The sequence below is a fragment of the Carcharodon carcharias genome, chromosome 28 (genome assembly GCF_017639515.1).
Source record: "Carcharodon carcharias isolate sCarCar2 chromosome 28, sCarCar2.pri, whole genome shotgun sequence".
Lineage (NCBI taxonomy): Eukaryota > Metazoa > Chordata > Chondrichthyes > Lamniformes > Lamnidae > Carcharodon > Carcharodon carcharias.
In genome coordinates, this window is record NC_054494.1 from 36,896,362 (window position 1) to 36,923,266 (window position 26,905).

The following is a 26,905-nucleotide window of genomic DNA, read 5'->3' on the forward strand; positions in this document are numbered from 1 at the left end:
TGGAACTACTGTGGTAAAAGGATAAATCGGCAGAAGTTGCAGTGATGGCGAAGTGAGTGGCACATTCTATTAGTAATGTCTGTGAATGGAAGCTGTCGGCTACAGAGTTCCTTGGGGGAAAATCCTCTTTTGTCAGGACTAAATTTTTTAAAAAGTCAACATTTTTTTACGTTACATTTGAAGGTGATTAATGAGAAAAATTGCTACAAACTGACTCAGTGAAAAAAAATACCTGCATTTGTATAGCACCTTATCACAAATCTTTCAGAAAACAGTTAAAGTGCTTTATGAATTACTTTGAAGTGTGGTGCACAGGAAGTTTATCCAACAAGCAACAAGGTGAATGACTGGATCATCTTCTTTGGTACTTTTCTTTTAGAAAATAATGTTGGCCAGAATACAGGTACTGGGAAAGCTCTTTTTAAAATAGTGTCATGGGAACTTTAACATATGGCTAAACCACTGACAAGCAGACAGGGCTTTGGTCTAACCAGGAATGACATGCCTGACAATACAGCACTACCTCAGTGCTACAATGTAGCTTTAGATTGTGATATGACACTGACTTTTTTTGCTGCTTGAGTAATTTAGATTCTGGGCTAGAAGGAATACCTGTAAATAGTAGGGGTGTGAAATTCATTGTCCTTTATGGCTGCTCCATTGAGGTCCTCATCTGAGTCCCCTGTAGCAGAATTTGTCTGTGACCTTGCCTTTCAAGGAGTGGCAAACAACCACTCTTTACCCCGGGTTTGGTTGCATCCCACTCGTGCCCGGTGATTTATCCCAAATCTGTACTGGCCTCCATAGTATGTGCAGTACCAGTATCTTAACTGGTGGCTGTGTCAGATCAAATGATGTGGCCTCCTCATCAGTGTTGTGCTGTTTTTCTCTCTCCTCCTCGGGTTACTATGGCTGGGCAGGCTGCAGTTCTCAGGCAGGTCTGTAAACAGGTATCACGGTGATGCGACTTGTGCATCAGTGTATTAATCTTTAATTTCATTGACTGACCAAATATCTATTGAGCTGCTTAAAGAGGACTTTTAAAAAGCAAGCAAAGACACTGACTTAAGATGGTTGCCACAAGTCACCTGATGACCAGTTGACCAGTTTTCTGGAAGGTTCAAATGTGGAATACAATTAAGGCATGTCCAGGCATCCTCATAGAATTTCACACTTGCTAATGTCAAGAACTACTTCAAGAGATTTACTGAAACTGTCTGGACCTCACATTTATATTTCTATAAGGCTACTACTCAAGTGGAGACAAAAAGTCTACCAGGACAATAGATATATGGAAAGGTGTTTTTTCTATCTCATCAAGATGGACAATGAATCATTCAGTAGCTAATGGCTGGGACATTAAAGGCCAGGAGACAATAACCATAGTCTGTTCAGACATCAGATAAGCAAATACCTTCTGAAATCATAATGGGGAGAGAGGTCAAGTGGCTAGAATAACCATTTTTGAAATCTCTTTTAATACAGCACCCAAGCTGCAAAAACAGTAGCCTGGGAAGAATCTGCCAAGGGGGCAGTAATACTCTCCCTCTCCCCTTCTCTCCCAAGTTAAGACCCTATCTCTGTTACAGTTTAAAAATCCAGCACAAAGATAGTGAATTTCCATCAAAAAGAATCTTAGGTGCAAAACTGGTCAACTTCAGGAAAAGATAGATTATGTTTTAAAAATAAATTGTTTCCGGCAAGTGCAGTTTTATATGGGCTTCAACTCCACTGGAATCTTAAGAGCATTGTGAAGAAAAAAATCTGCCACAGCCACAGATACTAGTAATGGACTCATAAACAGGGAAAGCTCTATTATTTTCCTTTTAGTATTGAATTTTAATTTGTCTAAGAAAGCAACTACCTGCTGTATAACTTGTAATTTTGCATACTTGTGAATGTTTGTTGCAAAGGTTGGGCTTGGACTTACCTTTTCAAATATTTTTATATACTTATCTGGCTGGGTTTTTTACTAAATAAAAACTAACCCCTTTTTGTTTTAAACTCAAGAAAGCCTGCCAGACTAGTTTCTTTGCAATCGACACACAGTGGTTAGGCACAGACAATGATTAAATACCTTCATCCTTCTAAATTCACAAAAAACCCTGTTACGATCAGACTTGGAAGAGTAGGAGAGGTAAGTTATTTTATATTCCTCTTCATGCAACACAGGAAATCAGAGGGAGAAGCTTGGTGTGTGGGAGGTTTGGCGGGGTGGTGGTGGTGGTGGTGGTGGTGGTGGGGGTGGGGTGGGGGGGGGTGGTGTTGCTGGGAAGCAAGAGTTCCATGGTCACATCATCTGCAGCAAGTACATCATGACCAGATATTAAGATGAGGGTGAGCTGAGAGTTGAGAAGGGGCATAAGGCAGAAGCATACTGTCATCCCCAATATTCTCAGCAAGGCCAAATGACACAGGCTTTAGCACTACTGGCCTCATGATGCTAAGGGCCATCCCCTCAGGAGTGTCCTTTTCCTCCACTGGTTCTGCTTTGCTTCCTTCTATCGTATGCTATTTTGTCCTGCAAGAGAGGGGGGCAGAATGGGTGTGAGGTTGGCAGCATTGATAAGCGGATCAGGTGGAGTATCTGGATGTTAGGCATGAGTCCTCAGAGCCAGCGAGTGCTGATGGGTCAGTGATGGGGCCTAGGGTATCACATCATCAGGATCTCATCAACCTCAGAAACTTGGCACCAGTCAACCCAGGTGGCAAACTGACGATCGATTGGATTCTTCGAAGAGGAGCAGGAAAGTTCTCCCCAGTGTTCTAGGGCCAATAGCTATTCCTCAATCAGCATCACCTAATAACAGGTTATCTGGCCATTATCACCTTGTGGGAGCTTGCTTTGCAAAAACTTTCCTTCATTAGAACAGTGACTGAATTTCAAAAGTACTTTGATAAAAACAAAAAAACTGCGGATGCTGGAAATCCAAAACAAAAACAGAATTACCTGGAAAAACTCAGCAGGTCTGGCAGCATCGGTGGAGAAGAAAAGAGTTGACGTTTCGAGTCCTCATGACCCTTCGACAGAACTCCACCCTGCTCTCTTGCCCACATGTCTGTCCTTGGCTTGCTGCATTGTTCCAGTGAAGTCCAACGCAAACTGGAGGAACAACACCTCATCTTCCGACTAGGCACTTTACAGCCTTCTGGACTGAATATTGAATTCAACAACTTTAGGTCTTGAGCCCCCTCCCCCATCCCCACCCCCTTTCTGCTTCCCCCTTCCTTTTGTTTTTTTCCAATAAATTATATAGATTTTTCTTTTCCCACCTATTTCCATTATTTTTAAATATTTTTAAATCTTTTATGCTCTCCCCACCCCCACTAGAGCTATACCTTGAGTGCCCTACCATCCATTCTTAATTAGCACATTCGTTTAGATAATATCACCAACTTTAACACCTATGTGTTCTTTTGTTCTATTGTTCTATTATTCTTTTGATGATCTGCTTCTATCACTGCTCGTTTGTCCCTACAACCACACCAACCCCCTCCACTTCTCTCTCTCTCTCTCCGGCGCCCCCGCCCCCCCCCACACACCTTAAACCAGCTTATATTTCAACTCTTTCTTGGACTCGAACTCAAGTTCTGTCGAAGGGTCATGAGGACTCGAAACGTCAACTCTTTTCTTCTCCGCCGATGCTGCCAGACCTGCTGAGTTTTTCCAGGTAATTCTGTTTGTGTTTAGAATCAGGGGACACAGTTTAAGAATAAGAGGTTTACTGTTTAAAACAAAGATGAGGAGATTTTTTTCTCTTAAAGGGGCATTAGTATGTGGAATTCTCTTCCCCAGAAAGCAGTGGATGCTGGGTCATTAAACTTATTCAAGGCAGAGTTAGACAGATTTTTGATAGACAAGGGAGTCAAGGGTTATGGGGTCTGATGTCAAAGTTGAGTTGAGACACAACCAGATCAGTCATGATCTTATTGAATGGCAGAGCAGGCTCGAAGGGCTGAATGGCCTCCTCCTGCTCCTAAGCCCTGAGCTCCTGAATGTATGCTACTCATTGATGCTTCATTAAGACATCTTGTTTAACTTGTTTCAAATTCACTACTCGCTACATGCAGGCATAACTCACAGTGACTACCAGCTATGGAACTCAAAACAACTAACTGAATCAAGATGTAATACGACAAGATTTAAGAATAATCCACTGGCATATCTCATCCACACAATGAGCGAACTCGAATGTTTGTTAAACTTTGAACCCTGTTAATGTAAAGATCTGAACCTGATAATCAATACATAATTTTATCTTGCCCTTTCTATCATCTTTTTGTATTTACTTGGAAAAATTTCAGATTTTAAAACTTACCTCACTGGTCGTGATGGAAGTTAATTTTAAATAAATAAACCTTTGGCAAATGAATGAATCAATCAACCAATGGGTTTCAAACATGATTGAGTTCACAGCTGGAGCAAGCAGTGTTTGTATGGTCATTGTTTAACTGGATGGATACACAAGAGGAGAATTACTGGTGAAATGGTTGGGCTGTCAAAGGAATACCCTTAATATCATTTGGTCAGTCACAGGTAATGGTGATTGTTCTCATGCAGGTGCAGGGTGGTTGTCGCACAGAGTTAGGCAACTTAACCAAGCTGGACTTTTACGTGGTTCATGGGAGCCACAAACTCATTGTGCTCCGAGAATATTTACCGGTTTAAATGGACCAATTAAGTTAACTAGTTAACTAACCCATTACACTTTGCATTGCGCAGGAATAGGTGACACCAGTGTAATATTAAATAACGGGTCATGTCAGGTCAGACTAATCCATCAGGAAGGGTTGTAAGATTGACCCTTCTGCTTTGAAGAAGGTGTTGAATGTAGACTGTGGTTGTTACCCTATCCGCTTACAGACACGTACCGGTCTAGCCCTTTGAGCTGATCCAGATGTACCAGTGTTCCCACTTTTCCCATTGGGAGTCCCTTCTACTAAAATCATATCTGGATCCAAAAATAAGAAATGCATTACCAGTTGCATATAATCAAAATTGGAGGGAGAGGCAGCTTTGGGAATGTGCTGTGAATGAGTGCCTCATTAACAAAATATTGGAAAATCTGGAGATATTGAAGAGCTGGTGAAAAAAAATCTATAGAAGAATTTATTAGGCTCCTCTTTGCACATGGTAGAACATCTAAAGAAAGAATTGTATTTCTATAGCACCTGTCACGACCTGATGACATACCAAAGTGCTTTCCAGCCAATGAAAAATATCAATCGTGCTCCCCTGGGTGCCACAAGTCAGAACCCCTCCCCTGCTCTGGTTCCCCCCCCCACCTCCCTCCTCTCGTTCCCCCCCCCTTCCCCCACCCTTCCTCCCTCGTCTCGTCCCCCCTCCCTCCCCCCTCCTCTTGTCCCCCCCTCCCTCCCCCCTCCTCTTGTCCCCCCCTCCCTCCCTCCTATTGTCCCCCCTCCCTCCCTCCTATTGTCCCCCTCCCTCCCTCCCCTTGTCCCCCCTCCCTCCTCTCGTCCCTCCTCCCTCCTCTCGTCCCTCCTTCCCTCCCTCCTTCCCTCCACTCATCCCTCCCTCCCTCCTCTCGTCCCTCCCTCCCTCCCTCCTTCCTCCCTCCCTCCTTCCTCCCTCCCTCCTTCCTTCCCTCCCTCCCTCCCGCCTCTCGTCCGTCCCTCCCTCCCTCCTCTCATCCGTCCCTCCCTCCCTCCTCTCGTCCCTCCCTCCTTCCTCTCGTCCCTCCCTCCTCTCATCCCTCCCTCCCTCCCTCCTCTCGTCCCTCCCTCCCTCCCTCCTCTCTCCCTCCCTCCCCTCCCCTCCCTTCCCTCCTCTTGTCCCTCCTCTTCACTACTTACCTGCTGGTAGCCATTGTGCATCCTCTTAATTAATGCCGGTTCCCAATGGAAGTGGCTTGTCAGCATTCAAATGAGGACTGGGAATAATAGCCATCTCAGGTTTTCCTCTAACTCAAAAACCAGTTGTGACTCTTGGAAGTTATTTTTGATGAGTCCACTAGATGGGGCAGCCTGCTGCACGGGCACACTCAGAAACAGCACAGGACAGTGGTCACACAGATGCTGAGGGCTCTCCGCTCTTGCTGGATGTGACAGCAAACAGCCCCTGCCTGAGATGTGGACAGGAATTAATGCTAAAGGAAATTAAACTCCTTCCATTCGATCCGCATGTATGTTAATGCTCATTTTATCCTTTGACTGAGAAAGCAGGAAAGGTTAATTACTCCCAGGGAGATGTTTTGATAAAGGCCTGTGTATGTGGTTGTGAGGAAGAGAGTCCCCATTTCAGCTGTGTCTTATCATGAAAGGTGTGGGGGAGGGGGTGGGGGAGTGAAGTACAGGTGCTGAGCCGTGTTAGATTAAAAACCATTATGAATGTTATCCTGTTTAATGGTATTAAGCAGGAAGCACAATGTTTCATTTCAAATCAATATACAGGGAGAAAGCTGGTAGGTCCAGCCCAGCCTCACCGGATGGATGCCTGTAATTAATCTGCTCACTTTGGGGGCAGCAAGGAAGAGAATCCGCACTCTGCAAAAGCACCAGAAATGAGGAGTCGCTGTTTAACTGCCTAGATAAGACTTTAATCTCCCCTGTTATCATACACGAGCCATTAAAAACACAGCAGTGCAGCCAGTGCACACGGGTGCAATCAGGTCCATTAGTTGCCATAGCAACCAAGGCAAAGGTTAAGCCATTTTCCAGTAGATGAGCAGCACAGATTATAGCAATATGCCAACTTATTGCCAATCTTTTTAATTAAAAACCTCCTCCTTGGGCTGTATTAACAGAGGAGGGTCTCTCACCACAGTAAGCATTAAGGATTGAATTACCCAGCTTTGATCCCTATGCCCCGCACATAGCTGACCTTGCAGATTTGCTCTTCAGCGAAGCAGTGGGCTGATACAGTAGATGAACATGTAGCAGGGTGGTAAAAAAAAAACAGGAAGAGATAAGAGAATGTTCATCAAAGTGCGGGTGCTTACACATTGGAGGAAAAGAACAGTAGGAGGTGGGGCCCTTGTTCCTCATGAGCCTTTGATTTGTTTGCCAGTTGAAGCCTATGTTAAGCTTGTAACAGGCTATTTTGTCACAACTTTTAACCTCCCACTGTGAAATCAGCTCCTTTAATGTTTGCTGCTTTCAGAGATCAGAATCCATCAGAAGATTGATGTTCTTCGAAAAGTATCTGAAAACAATTTGTGGACCCACTGCCGAGATGTCAGACTTTGGAGATGAAGCTTCCAGGCCCTCCTTTGCAACCTCATACGCCAAAACTTTGGGACAAAATTAATTAGTTACAGCAGAAATGTGACCTGCCCACCTTCCCTCAAATGCGCTCAGCAAGAGCAAAAGATTGAAGAGATTTGGGTTCCCTGAGGGATGGGGCGAATTACTCTAATTTTTAAGTAGGCTGCTCAGGCTTAATTGGCTGTTGAGGTGCACGAATGGATTGCATTGTTACTAGGCCTGGCCAGGCCACTAGGAGGAGAGAAACAGTTCAAATCTCAGTTAAAAAAAAAAATCAGTAATACTGGCGTTCCACTTTAAGGTATACAAGACCAGTTTGGACAAATTTCACTAGTACCCATCATTTCCAAGTTTCACTGGTTTTTCCTTCTCGGATGCAGGCCTGAATTTAGAATGTGTTTCTTGAGTATGAAGCTAGAAGCAACCATTCTGCTAATTAAGATTGCCACAACCATCCGATTCAGCTGCGATGTTTCAGTTGCTCTGATGAATTCACAGTCTTACACCGCTGCACACATCCTGCAATACTGCTAAATGCGCAACTGCCGAATTCAATGTAGATTGGCAATCTAGCCCAGCAAATCTCCCCCCTTCCTCCTCCTCTTCTTCAGCCCGTATTGTAGTGTCCCATTGTGTCTAGAAGTAATGGATTTTGGACCTTCTCCAAAGGCGCAGACATCCTGACCGTTGTCTCCAAGTGTTTCACTGGTAACCAATTATTTTAAAATGCACCGACGGCAGTTTTGCACACAGCAACTTGCCATGAAGGTCAAAGAGAGAAAAAAAAATCGGTTAATCTACATTGGTGATAGTGGTGGGCGAGGGTGGACTGTTAGGCAGCAATGGAATCACACCTCACCGTTATAAAACCCACGGCTCTTCTCTGAATAGTGCCCGACGATATTTAACAAGCAGCCAAATGTAAGTAAGCAGGCCCACCCGACTTCATCCCAAAAGATGAACGCAGTTACCACGGTCAATAAAACAAACAACATTTAGAACAGTTTGTTTGAAATTATGCTCTTTCAATATTAGAGTCCAATTAAATTCCTTTTCCCTGCTGTTTTAGCACCGGTTTATTCTATGAAGATTAGCACCCCTGTTAAAATAATAAAGCAGTTTCGTAGAAAAATTATCGTTAATTATCGATGCACTACGATTCAAGGAGCCCAATTGTAAACCTGAGGCGGAAGTTGGGACCCCAGTTCGCTCCTGTGGTTGATGACGGTTTCAAGTGATATTTGTATGTGGTTGATTCCAGATGTATCGGATATCCAGCTGTCTACCATTCATCAGCTAGCCCCTACTCTAAGCATCTGCATGATTCAAATGAACTTTATAAGGTGTATCAAAATATGGGGCGGTTGTGTAAAATAAGCAACACAGCAAAGCTATTTAACACTCCAACTGGTTTCGTTTCCGGCCATTACAAAAGGAAATAAACAGACGAGTGAAAAGCAAGATGCTGATTGCTCATTTAGCCCTAGCATAGACCACGTATTTCACCCTATTACGCTATGGGTCTTGAACGCAGGCAGTCAGACGAAGTAAAATTTCCCTCTCACGTCACTGTACATCCTCGCTCCCAGTGAATCGGAGCCCCTGGCACAGAACTAAACCAGAGCCACCAATCCGGAGCTAGCTGGACAACCCTTTCCCGAGTAACCGGGATGTTAATAGTCCATGGTTGTGCAGCTTTAAAGATAATGCTACTAAAATCCCAGAAGTGACCTAGAATAATCTAAGAATGCCCAACAGTAACTGGTATTTTTACAACAGAGTGGTGCTTTTGGCTCATTGGGCGCAATTTTAACCTAACCGACCAGGCAGGGATGGGGGGAAAACTCCGGATTTACAATCTGTCCAAAATGGCTCCCCACACATATCAACGGGGAATAAAATTGACTGGGAGGTAAAACCAGCATTTCACCCCCACCCTGCCAGTCTCCTGATGGGCAGGTACAGTTAAACTATGCCCCATGCAATCACAGAAAGTACACATTTGTTCGGGGATGCCCATGTGGTACCAGCTCTTCATCGGGACGCATCTACCCCAATCCCGTTTTTCTTCCCTCTTTCCCATCGGAAACGTCCAGTATTTGACATTCCTGCAGCGCGTGGCAGTTACACAACCTGCATCATTCCTGGCTTCGTTTGCAGGACTCATTGGCGCCTCACTGTGACTCTTTTCCGCATTGATTGCAAATTGCTGAAAAATGTATCTCCATCTTCAGCTGAGCTTCAGACTCCCACTCCTCACGACCACGAAGTGAACGATTCACTAACCCACCAATGCTAAAAGCTTTATCGTGCTACTTCCAGGCGTAACTATTAAAATATGAATTCAGGAAGGGGTTGGAGGGTATTTTAGTGAAAGGAATGATTGAGGGATTTGAGATATAGCCAGGTAGGCTGGCAGTAATTTAAACTGACTTCACCCTGATGTCATGAAAGGATTATGTGCATACACAACTTTCTGATGGCCTCTTCCTATTCGCTATGTACTTGGTTCCTAGTGTAGAGACTTGCACTATTTCATTTAATGGATACATGATTGCGTCTGCCAATTAAGTGCACATTGGAATTTCCAAGCAGCTTTCCCAGTGCAAAATCTCTGCACTGAGACCCTCTGTACAAAACTGTTCCACACCATTTCCCTAATTACCTCAGAGGGAAGCACTCATGCTTCTGATCAGAGATTCTGGGATCAAGTCCCACTGCAGGAACACTTGACCACACAATTCAGGCTGGCAGTCGTGCCACAGTGAGAGAGTGCACCCCCCACCCCCGGCCATGGCCAATATTTATCCGTCAACCAACAATTAAAACAAATTATCTAGACATTGTCACGTTGCTGTTTGTGGGACCTTGATGTACACAAATTGGCTGTACAACAGTGACTATACTTCAAAAGTACTTCATTGGCTCTGAAGCACTTTGGGGTATCTTAATGTCATGAAAGATGCTATATGAATGCAAGTCTGTATTGTTTTTAAGTCTTGGAACCTAAAATACTTTTGATTGGGCTCCAGAGAGGAGCCAGCCATTTAGTCCTAAGCAGTAAAATGTAACTGAAGCCACTGTGCCCCTTTAGATGCCCCAGTCAAGTCAGTAAATTTATATGATGTAAACATAATAGACGTGAAGGTGAGTTTAATAGTTCAGTTTGTAGAAAGGAAGCTATTAGTCATTATTTTTGTAAGCTATTAGTCATTATCTATATAGTAATAAATAGAAAACGATTGAACACATAACATATTCGAGACAGAATTCATAATATCTTAAAGAGTTAGTATACTTTAACCAGCATGAATTAAGTTTAAGATCAAAACTTACTTGGCCTGAGGTTTTCAAATTGCTGATTTGTTAGTGTAAGAGTATAATTGTTGCTGTTTGGGATGCACCTTGAATACTGTGCTACTTTCTGATCACAAGAGTCATAATTCCAGCCCTGGATGAGGTTTGCAGAAGAAACACAATGCTGATTTTAGTGACAGTGGACTGAGCTATAAGGAAAGAGAACAGAAGTTTGTGCTTTTTGTGGATAGAACTACATAAGATATTGAACACTATAAAGCTAATTCTGGAATTCAAATTAAACCATCGCAGTAGGACAAGAGAATGTAGGTTATAAACAGTAAAAAGCAAATTATAGATTGATGTCAGAAAGTTCTTCTGCAATGCATGGAACGGATTTCCTCAGGTAGGTAGGTAGGGTATTAAAGTAAAAATTCCAAGAATCACCAAGGCAACTGTTGATTGTTTTAATAGGAAATTATAGGCTCTTTCTCAGTATGAACTAACATGGTGTGAATCTTCTGATCATGTGCAAGGGCTTTTAATTTATAACTTCCCAAACTCTTTTTACCTGGGATCCTTAATGTTCATCAGGGATGGAGTAAATTTTGAACTTTTTTTGATTCATTCTCCGGATATGGGCAATGCTGACAAAGCCATATTCCTCATCCCTGAAGAGCTTTTCTCCTTGAACTGCTGCAGTCCTTGTGGTGATGGTGCTCCCACAATGGCATTGGGTATATATGCCCAATCTATGATGGCCCATGATGTGAGGAGGTGGGGTTGGAAAGTGGTTCTCTGTCACAGGGAGGAGGCCTATGTCTCCCTTGTCCAGGTCTGAGAGGTGAGAGGGGATGATGTAACGCACTGTACAGGGCAATCCTGCACAATTTGCTGATAAATCCAATTTTTGAAACTGTCCCCATTATTTTGCTCCGTAGGACAAACAACAGATGTGGCTACACTGACACATTGCTTAGCTGGTTAGACCTCAATAGGAAATATCTGATTAAAGTAATTGGCAGTAATTTAAGGTGACTCACAAATACCAGCCTTGGCTATAGTTTAGCTTTGCAATAAAATGCATTTTTAAATGCACAAAAGCTAAACTCACATCTGCTTGCCTGCCTGCTCTCCAGCCCAGAATATAATTGGGTAAAATCTAACTTAATCTGACAGGCTGCATTGAAGTAAAATTCTATAAATTTGGCGTAGGAATGAAGGGAGTTGTGTGTCAAGAAGGGAAGTGAGTTTAACAGGGCCACCCCGCAGTAAGAACGTGAAGCACTCATCAATCACAGCAGAACCCAATTCCCCTAGATATTTACAGCTGGCCCTGCACTCTCTGCTGCTCTGATGGATATAACACAACCTATCCAGATTACAGCTACTATAAATGTAGGAGTTCAATCTGAAATGTACAAATGAACATGCAAAACTGACAGGCAGGAAAGGACAAGTGGATCCATCAAGCCTTCCCCATGCACCCTGTCAGTGGTTGCATCATGATTAGATGACTAATTTCCTAACAGTCCTGGCAGTCATAGTCTCCCGGAAAAAGGCAAAAATGGAGAAAAACTCAGGCAGAGCCAATCATAACAGCAGCTTATATTTATATAATGTAAACTTTAATGTAATGAAATGCCCCATGGTGCTTTCAAAAGCATTATAATAAAACGTATGATAAAAAGCACAAAAAGATATTAGAGCAGACGACCAAAGGCTTGGTCAAAGAGGCAGGTTTTACAGAGTGTCTTAAAGGAGAAGAGGTGGTCGAAAATATTATCTTCAAATATTCCTCTCTGATTCCCCTCAGGTGATCGAAAGTAGTCCAAAAGATCACATGTGACTTGATCTACCAATATCAGGAAATACCTGATGTGCACTGTACAGTGAGACATGTATATCCTAACTTGGGACTATATCACTGTTCTTTCACTGTTGCTGAGTCAAAATCCTGGAACTTCCTTCCTAACAGCACTGTGGGTGTACCTACACCACATGGACTGCAACAGTTCAAGAAGGCAGCTCACCACCACCTTCTCAAGGGCAATTAGGGATGGGCGATAAATGCTGGCCTAGCCAGCATGCCTAAATCCCGTGAATGAATATATTTTGAAAATATTGAGCTAGATTTTAACCTGCATGGCTCTGTGGGAATCTTGGTGTTGCAGATTGCACTCTAAAATGCAAAGGAAAATTGGACAGGGGCCATAACCAATGACAGTCAGTGGAAGTTTAAATCTAACCCAAATGGTCTGACATATAAAGTATTCCATTTTATTCAGTGTATTTGACATTTGTTAACACTGAATTGTATGAACCATTCAGAAACCCATACAGACATATTGCTCTCAGTTTCTCCCCTGCACTCTTTATGCTGGGGTGCAGTTCCAAGATTGTGGATAGTTCTTCACACACTGAATGGGAATGCTGGCAGGATCCGAAACAGAAACAGGAAATGCTGGAAAAACTCAGCAGGTCTAACAGAATCCTTAAGGAATTGAAACGTTAACTCTGGCTTTTTTTCTCTCCACAAATGCTGTTAGGCCTGCTGAGTTTTTTCCAGCATTTTCTGTTTTTGTTACACTTGTAATATTCCTATTGCCATCCCAGCCAAGACCAGCTGTACAGACAAGAGGCCAAACTTAGAGCCCTCTAGACTGCATGGCTCAGTTCTACACCAATGCTCCTGTGCAGTACTGACCGAGTGCTACACTGCCAGAAGTGCCATTTTCAGATGAGACATTAAATCGAGGTTCCACCTGCTCCCTGAGGCGGACGGAAAAGATCCCATGGCATTATTTTGGTTCTTCCCGATGTCTCAGGCAACACTTAGCCCTCAATCAACAACAGTAGCAGTTTGTCCGGTCACACTCACATTGCTGTTTTGTGGGAGCTTGCTGTGCCTAACTTGGCAGCCATTTTTCCTGCATTACAACATTGAGTACACTTCAAAAAGTAGGTAATTGGGTGTAAAGCAACCTAGGACGTCCTGAGATTTTGAAAAGTGCTATATAAAGGCAATGTCTTTCTGCCATTGCGGAAGCCTTTTTGAAGTAGATATTAGTGAAGGATTGTAGTTTTTATGTAAGCAGTTAATGTAATGTGGTCCTCTAAACACTGGTAAATTCCTGGAATTCAATAATAATAATAAAAAGGACTTTGACAGACAGTTACCGTAAATGTGCAGCCTTCATGATTCCCTTTTACAGTGTGTATCATAGTGTTGCTGCTTTCTGCCCTGGATCTTGCCCTGCAGTTTACAGTCGTGTGCCTCGATCAGCTGATACTCACCAAAAACTATCATAACTCGACTTCCCCAAACATCAGTAGACCTCATGCCGTTCACTTAAAGCTGCAGTTGCTTCAGCAAGTACAGTTTTTCGATGTACAAGACGGTTAGAGAGACGACCCGCTAGAATGGTCTAGCAACTGTCCAGGGACCGCAGCTTTAACAGTTCGAACTTCAATAAAATGATATTTTAACTTCGAAAAATCCATACACTTAAAACCGCGGTGTGCACTTCACAGGGTAAGTGGACCAGTGTATCCACTTAGGTGAGTAAGCGTGACTGCATGTTGTAAAAGAGAGAGAAACATTTGTTATACCATCAAACCTAATGTATTATGGATAATGCTGAATTTTTTTTGAAAATCAGCATAGACATGGAAATTAATACTGCTGAGCGGATAGAAATTTACGCAGGGGTGACTAATATGAATGATTAATATTGTAATAAATAGGAAATGGGTTGTCCATCGAAAATAATACATTAACCATAAGTATCACTTTTAGTAATCTACTGAGACTACCTTCCTGAGTCTGAAAAAGATGCTTTTATATTTGTAATTTGTGTAGCTCCGATTGCGAAAGGGCGACATCCTTGCGTCAATTCCGTGTGATCTGGAACTGCAGGGCTGAGATCTGAAATAAGGAAGCTGCCTTTTTGTGCTGCCTCCTCCCTCTTGCTCACGCTGCTGCAACCAGCTCTCTTATCCCGCCCTCAGCGGGTTTGCATGGCTCTGGCAATTCCCATCAGGTACACGGCCACTGCCGCCCTGCGACCCGAACTGCAGGAGCAGAGGGAGGTGCCGCTCACTCACTGGCGGGTTCCGCCTGTTTCCCGTCGGAATTACGGCGAGCGCCCCGCCGCTTTGCGCCATGCGAGCTCAGGGGCTGCTGATCCACTCTGTCCGAGTGCTAGAGGAATGCTGCACTAAATCTGAGATGCCACCTTGTGGATGACATAACAGGTCCCATGGCGCTATTTCGAACAGGGAGTCCTCCCTGTTTTCCCCCCCGCACCCCCCCCTCCCCTTCATTCGTGGGATGTGGGCGTCGCATCACAATCCTAATCGCCCTTGTTTAGAGGGCATTTGAGAGTCAACCACAATCACATTGCTGTGGGTCTGAAGTCGCATGTAGGCCTGTTAAGGATGGCAGATTTCCTTCCCTAGAGGAAGGGAAATTAGTCCTAAAGGGAGGACATTGGTGAGGGATTTTAAGACAATCGTTTCATGATCATCATTAGACTTTTAATTCCAGATGTTTATTGAATTCAAATTTCACCATCTGTCCTGGTGGGATTCAAACCCAGGTCCTGGAATAATAGTCAGTGACAACACCACTATGCCATCACCTCCCCAATATTTATTCCTCAGCATAGGAAATAGGAGCAGAAGGCCATTCAGCCCCTTGAGCCTGCTCTGCAATTCAACTAGATCATGGCTGACCTTCCACCTCAATGCCATTTTCCTGCACTGTCTCCATATCACTTGATGACTTTAATATCTCTGTCCTGCATATACTCAATGCCTGAGCCTCCACAGCCCTCTAGGGTAGAGCATTCCAAAGATTCACCACCCTTCAAGTGAAGAAGTCCCTTCTCATTTTAGTGCTAATTGGCCTGCCCCTTGATCTGAGACTGTGTATCCTAGTTCTAAACCCTCCAGCAAGGGAATCATCCTTCCTGCATCTACCCTGTTGAGCCCTGTAAGAATTCTGTATGTTTCTGTGAGATTATTTCTCAACATCACCAACATCACTAAACAGATTATTTGGCTATTTTAACTTTGTTCACTATAATGGAATATTTACTGCCACCTCCAGCACGATGCCACCACCAAACACATCTTCCCCTCTTCTTTCAGTATTCCAAAGGGACTGTTCCCTCTGCGACATCCTGGTCCACACCTCAGTCACCTCCAACACCCCATTCCCTTCCCACAGCATCTTTTCATGCAAATGCAGGAAATATAACACCTACCCTTTTACCTCCTCTCTCCTCACCTTGCAAGGCCCCAAACGCCCCTTTCAGGTGAAGCAGTGATTTATGTGTACTTCTTTCAATCTAGTTTACTGTATTCCCTGCTCACAATGTGGTCTCCTCTACACTGGGGAGACCAAATGCAGATTGGTGACCACTTTGTGGAACACCTCCATTCAGTACACAAGCATGACCTTGAGCTTCCAGAGGCCTGCCTTTTTAATTCTCCATCTCCCTCTTGCGCTGACATCTCTGTCCTTGACCTGCTGCACTGTTCCAGTGGTGCTCAATATAAGCTTCCTTTCTGTTAACCAATTCTAAATTCATACCAGTATATTACCCCCTATCCCATGTGCTCTAATTTTGTTTACTAACCTGTGTGGGACTTATCAAAAGCCTTCTGAAAATCCAAACACACCACATCCACTGGTTCACCTTTATCTATGCTACAAGTAACATCCTCAAAAACTCCAACTGAGTCTGGAACTCACTGCCTGAAAGGGTGGTTGAATCAGAAACTCTCATACCATTTAAGAAGTATTTGGATATTCACTTGTGTTGCCATAGCCTCCAGGGCTATTGGCCAAGTGCTGGAATATGGGATTAGTGTGGTTAGATCTTTGTTGACCGGCGCAGACGCAATGGGCTGAATGGCCTCCTTCTGTGTTGTAAGCGTCTATGATTCTGAGGTTTGTCAAACATGATTTCCCTTGAGGAACAGCACCTCATCTTTCGATTAGGCACTTTACAGCCTTCCAGACTTAACACTGAATCCAGCAATTTCAGACAATTATTCCTGCCCCATTTTGTTTCCTTTTCTTTGCATTTTTCAGTTTTTCTCTCATTTTGCTTCCACAGAACAGCACACCTACTCTAGGCACATCTTTTGTTTCTTTTCTTGCCCTACCACCATTTCCTTTGGTCCCGGAAGACTAACTCATCTGTCATTCAATCTCTCTTCTGCCCTATCGCAACCCTTCCTTTAGTCCTTGCCCCACCCACCTCTTCATTGCTCAAAACCTATTTCATCTCTAACTTTTCCCAGTTCTGATGAAAGGTCACAGACCTGAAACGTTAGCCCTGTTTCTCTCTCCGCAGATGCTGCCAGACCTGCTGAGTATTTTCCATCATTTTCTGTTTGTATTTCAGATTTCCAGCATCTGCAGTATTTTTGAGTTATCCCAATGTCTGGCCAATATTTAACCCTCAGTCAACATCACAAAAAACAGACTTCCCATCGTTATTATATATTCTGTTTTTGTTTTGCAGCCATCATTATTACTTTGTTATTTTAAGGGAGTTTGCTGAATGTGTATTGGCTGCCGGGTTTTCCTTACAACACATCAAAAATACTTCATTGGCTTCAAAGTGCTTTGAGGCATCCAGTGGTCATGGAAAGTGCTATATAAATGCAAGTCTTTCTTTCTTCAACCCTTATTGATTGATAAGATTTCAATTTGCATATTGTGTGCTGTTCCAGATGTATGGCTGTTTTAAACAGATCTTTTGAAGATTTAGAATTTTCATTCGTTCATGGGATTTGGGCATTGCTGTCTAAGCCAGCATTTATTGCCCATCCTTAATTGCCCTTGTTCAGAGGGCATTTAAGAGTCAACCACATTGCTGTGGGTCTGGAGTCACATGTAGGCCAGAACAGGTAAGGACGGCAGACTTCCTTCCCTAAAGGACTTTAGTGAACCAGATGAATATAGAAAACAGTATTAATCACATGAAAATCTTGTTTACACTTTGGCTTCCCGTGGTTTATGAGCGGTGCAAAAAGCATCCAGAATAAATCTCTCCAAATTCCCCCTAAGAAACAGAGGCAAGGAAGCAGGATGAAATCATTTGGCCCATCAAACCAGCCCCACCATTTTGTAAGCCATGGCAACTCTCATTTCTCAACACCTCAATCAACTTTGCGTTTGGTTTTCTGGAGAAGTGTGTTCAAAATGGTGTCTTCTCAAGAAATGGACGTTCCACATTATCAAGACCAAAGGGAAAATTTATGTTTTTCAAAACAAAATGAGGTCAGTTTTACTGGGCACAAATGAATTTGCCAAATGCTGAAGGTTTACAGCTCAATATTTTATAACTGCAAACCCTTCCATGCCCTGATCCTGCACAAATTTCCAGTTCAGATTAGTGAAAACCTACCTGAACCAATTAGATTAAACCTCTCCACTCAAGGGAACACAAGCCTAGCCCATGCAACCTGCCCTCAGAATTTAATCCTTTTAGCCCTGATATCATTCTGTTGAATCTGTTGTTATAGGTAAATATTTTGATGGTGAATATAGTACCGTTCTTTTAAAAAACAATCACATGTGTTGTCTAGAGGTGGTTGCATTTCATCTTATTTTCCTCATTCACATTGGAACATGTCTATATTTTTCATCTTCCTGACATCAAAAGAAAATTGGGAATCCTATTTCATTTCAATAAGGCCATCATTTTATCTTTGACATTGAGAGATCATTCATGGTTGACAGTCCCACATCCTTGTTGGTGGCACAGTCCTTACCACCATGCACTACATTTTCAATCACACCTAGAGATGTTCTGCTTTATTAAGGAGGTATATAAGAACACTGCTGAACAAGACAGCCTCATAAACAGAATAAAATCATAGAATATTGCAGTGCATATGGAAGCCATTCAGCCCATCATGCCTGTGCCAGCTTTTTGGTAGAGCTATCCAATCACTACCACTCCCTTGCCCTTTTCCCATAGAATTACACCTGTCAAAAACGTTTTTTTGTTAGAAATGTGGCAGGGAAAGTGAAGGACGTGAGTCAGTATCACATAACTGAAGAATGAAGCACAACAATACCATTAGAGTTTAAAGTCTAAACAGAGAATAGTGTTGCTTTCTGTTGAATGTAAGGCAATGTGGCACACTGAGTACTGAAGTGTTCCTCATCTTTTATAAAGGAGGCCCATCATTAATCGCTTGCTTCTGAATAGGAGAGAACTCACAGTGCTAAGTTTTTTTGACAACAGTATAACCACAGAATTGTTACAGCACAGGAGGAAGCCATTCAGCCAGTTATGTCTGCACAGGGTCTCCGCAGGATCAATTTACCTAGTCCCATTCCCCCACCTTCTCCCCATAGCCATGCACGTTCTGCTTTTTCAGATAACAATCCAGTGCCCTCTTGAATGCCTTGATTGAACCTGCCTCCACCACCCTCTCTGGCAGTGCATTCCAGATTGTAACCTGCGTGAAAAAGTTTTTTTCCTCATGTTGCCATTGCTCTTTTGCCAATTACCTCAAATCCTCTTGTTCTCGATCCTTTCACCAATGGGGAACATTTTTCCTCATCTCCTATGTAAAACTCAGCCAAGTTTGGCAAGGAACTGGATGATGGAGGTCTCCACAATTTGCCCTGAACAAATCTGTGCTGGCTTTCCTTAATTAACCTGCATTTGCTCAAGTAAATGTGAACAGGCTCCAGTGAAATTTGAAATCACAATCCCTGGTTTAATAAGGCCAGCACTCTAACCCCTAAGCTATAGTCACAATCTTTTTTATTTTTTTTGAAACAGGCAATTGTATTAAAATGGCGAAGAGATGGATGACTAACTAATTGAGATCGAATGTTTCCCAGATCAGTAAATGAGCTCCCTCCTCTTCCTCATATGGGATCTTCACGGTTCACCTGAACAGACAGACAAAGCTTCAGTTCAATGTTTTTGATGAAACTTCAGACAATGCAGCACAACGGCAGTCCTGCATTAAACTGTCACCTTGGATTATATGCTCAAGACCTGGATTATATCTTGAAACCAAACGTGACAATATTAACAATTGGCATACAAGTTGTGAGTTGTTGGTGAACTGTCAGTTGTGGGAGTATGGATAGAGCGAATGGGCTCATATTATAAATGCTGCTTAAACCTATCTCCCTTTCTGTGTGTTTACAGGTTGGCACTAACTGTCATGGTCTTTGTCAACTATGGAGGTGGCGGCTACTAGTTCTTTGAACATGCCCCATGGAATGGTATTGTAAAAATGTTACTCCTGGTGTGCATTAACTTAAAAACAATTGAGATTGCATCAAATATTCTTGATATTCAGCACTGTGTTACACAGATAGGCAAGGAGCTCTACATATTGTGCAGTTAGTAATCAGCATTGTTGCTGACTTTTTATTTCAAGCTTGTTGCTAGCCTTCAGACTATACTGTGGAGACATTTAGTAATTTGCTAAGCCTCCAGCTGAATTTGGGTTTAGCTTTTCCTATGATTTTCACATAACTAGTGATAGTCCCACCAACACCTTCCTCCCCAACCCTCAACAATCGCAGGACATACTGACAAATGTTTTTTTGACTGCCATACGTTTTGATGGCATTTAGGAACAGTGGAAGTGGAGGCACAAGAAGTTAAGGAACAGAGAGCCAAAGAGCAATTCAGAAAGTAAGAGAAGCAATCACACACTGTTTCTCATGTCTCAAAGCACTTCATGCACAACGATGTGCAGCGATTGTTGTTGAGGCAAAGCAGAGATCCAATCAGAGTGAGGATGGAGATGGAGCTAGAAATGCACAATGACAGGAGTCATCTGTTAACTGACATGTCCAGCTTGATGTAATATTCTTTTTAACCCTCCCCTCACCTCGTTCTCCTTTTCTTGTTGCTGCCTCCACATTATCCTCCTAACAGGCGAGAGGATGAACTGGATGATGGAGGACTCCACAGCTGCATCGATGCTGATCTGTTTTGGGCTATCAGAAAATCAAATTTTTTAAAAATCACACATTATAGGCAATCAAATGTGATGCCTAAGAAAAGCTGGAATTTTAAGCTCTCAAAATATAAGATCGATGCTGAGCAGCAAGTACAGGGCTGGAGTCTTTCCGATGTCTAATGCCGTGAAAATTGCAAGCAGAACACTGGAAGCACAAACTCCTGTCCACTGAATCAGTAATTCTCTCATAAAAGCAATAAATCAAAAATTATTCAAGAATTAATATTCACCAGAGATCTGCAACCTGAGCCTCCAGTATTATTGATTCTCATATTCCTGGAGGTTTTGGTTCTCAGGTCAATTTTGCAGGAAGCGTAGTCCTGCTGGGTGATATACCAAACATCCATTTAGTACATGCGGTGCTCTGCAGGAAGCTTAATAAATCTTTCTTTGCCGCCAGGATGGGAGGTGGGTTTTGATGTCAGTACCGACACTAGAATAAATTGTTGCTGAATGTTCATGAAAGCAATATACCCTTGCCCCTCAAGTTGCTCATCTTGGTGGAGCCACTGGAGGGAGACTAGGAGTGGATGGAGTGGATGCCAGGATCTTCATGCATTCCAGTCAGGGGAAAGGTTAGAAGACTGAAAGGACGGCTAAAGGGTTCAGTTGCCCCTGGGGGCAAGATCAGTGTTTTGAAAACAGCACTCCCAAATGGCCTGTGTCCTGTTATTCATTCATGGGACATGGGCATCACTGGCTAGTCCAGCATTTATTGCCCATCCACCCTTAGTCAGAGGGCATTTAAGAGTCAACCACATTGCTGTGGGTCTGGAGTCACATGACCAGCTATTCAGCAAGGTAAGGGCGACTCCCCATTAGTGAACCCATATGGGTTTTTTTTACAATAATCAGCAATGGTTTCATGGTCATCATTTGACTTTTAATTCCAGATTTTTATTGAATTCAAATTCCACCATCTGCTGTGGCAGGATTTGAACCCAGGTCCCCAGAGCATTACCCTGGGCCTCTGGATTACTAGTCCAACAACAATACCACTACATTATTGCCTCCCCAATGCTGTTGCTATTTTCAAAGCGACGGCCGGGGTGTAGTGGTTGTGGTTGTGGTGGGGACCCGAGAACCCGCTTGCCTCCAATTAGCTGCCCGTTCAGCTTGTTAAGGACCTGGGGGTGGCCAGCAGGGGGTTTTGGAATTGTAGATCAGTGAACCCAAACAACCTGCTGCATGTTAGGGCACAGCTGGGTGGTGCAGTGTGGGAGCCCCCAAGTTATGTTAATGGTGAAGAGAATTAAGTGACAGAAAGTGTTTTTGTGTCAGAGTGGACATAGTACCATCCCATTGGTTGCCAGAGCTCTGATCTCCTGTCTCCTCTCTTCAGCAAGGCAGCGGCAAACCCAATCATGTCTGTCATCTGCCTTTGCGAATGTACTCAAGTCTCAGTTCCCATCTTCCAGCAGCGCTTGGTGCCTCTAGCTGGGTGCTGAACTTGCCTCTGGTCCAATTAGGTGATCTGCATTTGAAGAATTGTGTAAGTGATGCAGATGCAGGACCCAGAAATAATCTGGGCGTTGGGGCGAAAATCAAGCCATCAATTGAGGAGGCCTTTGAACATGGTGACTAACTTTTGTGGAACGACTGTTGTGGGGGTGGGGATTCTGGTGACCATAAGAGCTGAAAGGGTGCTGGTGACCATAACTCCCCCTGTGGGACCAACAGACATAGTGCAAATGCTCACAAAAGATGCAAAGGCCAGGAGATTCCCAGGCTCAGTCTCCCATTGACTGTCCGAGAAATAAGGGACAAATGGTATCCCTCAAGTTATGTGGAACAAACAGTCAAAATAGGGGAGAATCCTTTAAAATACAGGACAGTTGGTCACCCTGCTTTTGAAGATGGGGACAGAGGCAGTAGAGGGAGGTGTGGGTGTTTGTAATATGGAGTTAAGGCCAAACAAATGTTTCTATATATTTTTGACCCTAATGAAAACTATGGAAATCTGAGAAAAGTGCTGAAATCAAGGAGCTAGATGTGTTTCTGTTATTTGGGTGTGTGCTGTTTATATAACCCTTTATTTAATCTCTTACTGGTTTGACAGTTGCTGATCTTGTGATGCCTTGGTAAGCAATAACGGAATGTAAGACTATCTATGTATTCGTAGCAACAATTCCCACTGCTTTGTCCATGGTTGCAGCCCACTTACATGATGCTTTGCTTGTACATTTATGCATCTAGCTTCAACAAAAACTGCAAACGCCTAAGTGAGATGGAAGCAACCCTTTAATGGAATGTGTTGTCAGCAGGGATGTATTATGATTGATGTATGTTCTGTAAGAGATGATGTAAAGGGGAAATCAATGGCTGGATCATCTTGATGTGAAAGATGATTGACATTGCTCATTTAAGGAGAAGCTGGATGTGACAATGGGATGTGGGTTGAGTTGCTTTTCTGGAAGGATGGAACCAGACAAGCTAAAGAACTTTGTTCAGTCAGAACATCAGGTTGGATAAAGCCACATTTCTGAACTTGCAGCCATATATAACTGCAATGATCAAGAAAGAAATAACTTTCATTGATATAAAGATCTTATTACATCCTCAGTACATCTGAAAGCATTTCACATCCATTCAGTTATGTTTATAGTGTTATTTGGACAAGCATGGCAGACAATTGTGTACAGCAAAGTCCCACAAAAAGCACATGTAATGAATAAATAAGATGTTCTTCTCATAGTGTTAGTTTGTTGGCTGAGAGAGCTGGCCAGATAATTGGAAGAAAGGGCCACTGATGACAAAGTTATGGGATCTTCAACATCTACCTGATGAGTCAGGAGGCTCTGAAGAAGGGTCACATGGACTCAAAACGTTTACTCTGTTTCTCTCTCCATAGATGCTGTCAGACCTGCTGAGTTTTTCCAGCATTTTCTGTTTTTATTTGAGTCAGAATGGTCCAAGCTATTTCATCAGCTTGGTTTAATGTTTCATCCCCAACAACGCAGTGAACTCTAATGTGCTAGCATAGATTATGTGGCATGAAGAACATACCTCAAGAGAGCCACCAGATGCCTGGGAGGGAAAGCTATAATTATAAAGAATGACGTGATAAAGTGGGCTTGTTTCTACGGATGCACGGAAGAAGAAGAGGAAATTTAATAGACGTTTTTAAAATTATAAAAACTTTTCAGTGGGTGAATATAGAAAGTATTTTTCTCTGAATTGCGAGTCAGTGATGAAGGGTCATCAGTCACAAATGGAATGAGGAGAGAGTTTAGAAGCAATTTATTTATGAAGAGAATTATTGGAGCATGAATGTTTTGTCACAGAAGTAGTTGAGGCAAAAACAATTGCATCTTTTAAGAGAAAGATAGGACAGAGGAACACATAACAATAAGGGAAGAGAGCCAGGCAGTAGGATTAATTTGGGATTGCTATACCAAAGAGGCAGCACAGCAAGGTTGGCTGAATGATTTCCTTCTGCTTCTATGCTTTAGTGGGACTTGAAACCAGAACCTTCTGACTCAGATGAAAGTTCTACCAATTAAACCAAGCTGATGAAATAGAAGTAGTTTGAAAGCAGACCACTGGATATTAACAGTCTGCAAGTGAGTAGACTTTGGTATTTTAGCAGACCTCAGTTATTGATATCATGCAAAGTAGGCAGAGAAAGAGTGCGCTGCCATTCAAAAGTTACACATCTAGATTCACTGATGCTAGCCATCCCACAAAAGCACCTAATTGACTCACCTTTCACTTCTGAATAACTGTCAGATTAGATCTAAAGTGACCCCAAAGAGGGACAAGATTGTTTCTGAAAGACTTGTGTGGATGAAGTATTCCACAACATGCTGTGTTCTGTTCAGTGGAGTCACAAGTAGTGCTGCTAGGCCCATGCAGACTGGGTTGGATCAGAGCAACGTAAACAACAAATCATAATGGCTAATCTAACCCTGAGTACAATGTCATAAAGTTAGATAACACGCTGAAGGACAACCAGGGTCCTGTTTCAATGCGATTGTGGTTATGATACAGTCTGGTGGTCAATAAAGCACTTTAAAAAGATTGAGACAGTCACTGCAGAGAATTATTATCCACTTCACAAGCCATTAACATTAATGGCATACATTGTGGAGATATGTTAGATGGAGCTTAACCAGCTCCACAATAGTTGATGTACCTGGGGATTGTGGACGTCACTGTGTGGTAAGTAATGAGAGTTGGCTCAAGATAAACACAACCCAGAACACGAAAAAAGGGCTTACATTTATAAAGCACCAAATTACATCTTTCAACACAGCCTTTAAGTACTTCACATACTTCACATGCAGTGGAACTGTGACTGTTATTGCGTAGGTGAGGAGTAACAGCCATTTTGTTGCACAGCAAGATCCCTCAAGCATCAACGAGATGACAAACTGGTAGACTTGTTTTGGAGGCAGTGTTTCTTGAAGGGGAAATTTTGGCAAGGTAGCCCGGAAAGCTCCCTGTTCTTTGATTTAATATCTTGTCTGAAGGAGCCTGTTCTACCACTCCCTCACTGCATTGGAATGTCAGCCCAGACTATCGAATCATAGAATAATACAGGACAGAAATAAGTCAGTCAACCCATCGGGTCTATATTGGTGCTTCCAAAGAACAATCCAGTTAGCCTCACTCCCCCATTCTTTGCCCATTTTCTTGCTTTCAAGTATTTATCCAATTCCTTTTTCTATCGAATCTGTATCCTATCAGGCAATGCATTCCAAATCCTATCCACTGGTTGAATAAAAATGTTGATCTTTATGTTGTCTCTGGTCCTTTTGTACATGTATTCCTGAAGCAGTGACCAAAACCACACCTACTGACTAAGAAACACACAACCACATTTCATTAGCTCACTTCTCAGCCAACAGCAACGAACAGTTAAAAAAGCTAAATACATGTCCAAAGACATCATTCTTCATCTCCTGTTCTTAAGCTTTACTGCTCTCATCTTATATCATTCCTTCTCCAGCGAGGAACAAAATTCTCTGAATGCTCATTGTACCAAACCAACAATGAGAGAAGCTTTAAGCTGTCATTGTAAAGATCTGTGGCAGTGTTTATTTAACATAGAGCTCATACATTTCTTATTATTCTGAAAGAATCATTTGATAAAGATTTTTATTTCTCAGACTGCAGACGCAATCCAAACGTATTAGACAATTGCCCTTTCTCTAGTACTGTACCTTTAGTTACTGTAGTTTATATTGCTGGAATGAATTATGAGTTTCCATGCAAGAAAGTTTTCAGCCTTAATTTTAGGCTGTCTGGATATTTGCTAATGAATTTTTAACATGGTGATAAAGAATTCCTTTGTCTATTATTTTAACAGAGGATTGATGGCTTCTCTTCAAGCCATTCCTTCAATGATCCTGCTGACTGGCCAACCTTTCAACAAACCAAACATTGACTCTGTTTCCAGAATGATACCTTATCAGAAACAGACTAACTTTTTCAGCTTCCTGAGTGATACCCCTTCTGAACAAACCAGTCCTTTAATACCCTCCTGAATGCTGCCCCCTTTGAATAAACTAAACAATTAATGAGCTCTGGAATGAGCCTTTTCTCTGAGACAAACCATTCTTGGTCAACTTTCCCGCTGTACAAGCCAGGCCTACCCTCCTGACTCATCTTGCTCTAAACAAGGTAGGTCTTTTGACCGCCCCTCCCTTTGGCGAGTGCCCCCCTGACTGACTGTGTTCTGAACAAGCCAGGCCTCTCTTGAATTAGGCCTGCCCTTAAGTGAACCAGCCTTCTGAATAACACACCTTGAATGAGTAAATGTTTGATCATCTTCTGAAACATCTTCTATGAAACCTATGAGATAACCTTTCATTAAAACAAAGACAGAATATATTGAACCTAATCAGCCAGTCAGTCAGCATCAGCAGACAGAACAGACCAGAACTAATAGTTCAAAGATGATTGAGTGGCTGAGTGGTTCCAGCATTTTCTGTTTTTGTTTCCAATTTCTAACACCATTGTCTTTCAAGCTTCCTTGAGGCTCCTGAATAATGCTCTCTCTCAAAACTGACCCTTAGCTGAGACTCCTGGGTTTCCCTCTGAAAACAACCAATAAACCTCCTGCACAACACTTTTAATTATGCATATTATTAACCAATGTAAATTGATATTGATATCAAAAGTGTTAGAAGTAGCTGACAATGTTTGACTCACACACAGACACAGATGCAGATGCAGGCACATAGGCACAAACAACTTTTAAAAACTAGCTCCAACTAACAATTCAGCGCAAGGCCCTATTAACAAATATTTCCATTTGACTCCTGCTACATGCTAATGAATCTCACTCCACGAGGAAGATAATGGAAATTGAATGTAAACAATATGTTATTAATGTCCTCCTGAGCCTGAAATTTTG

General features: G+C 42.6%; 1 pseudogene; it reads left to right on the forward strand.

Annotated features, from left to right (window-relative positions):
• The window catches only part of LOC121270801, a 119,704-nt pseudogene that overhangs the window by 23,906 nt on the left and 68,893 nt on the right, over positions 1 to 26,905 (forward strand).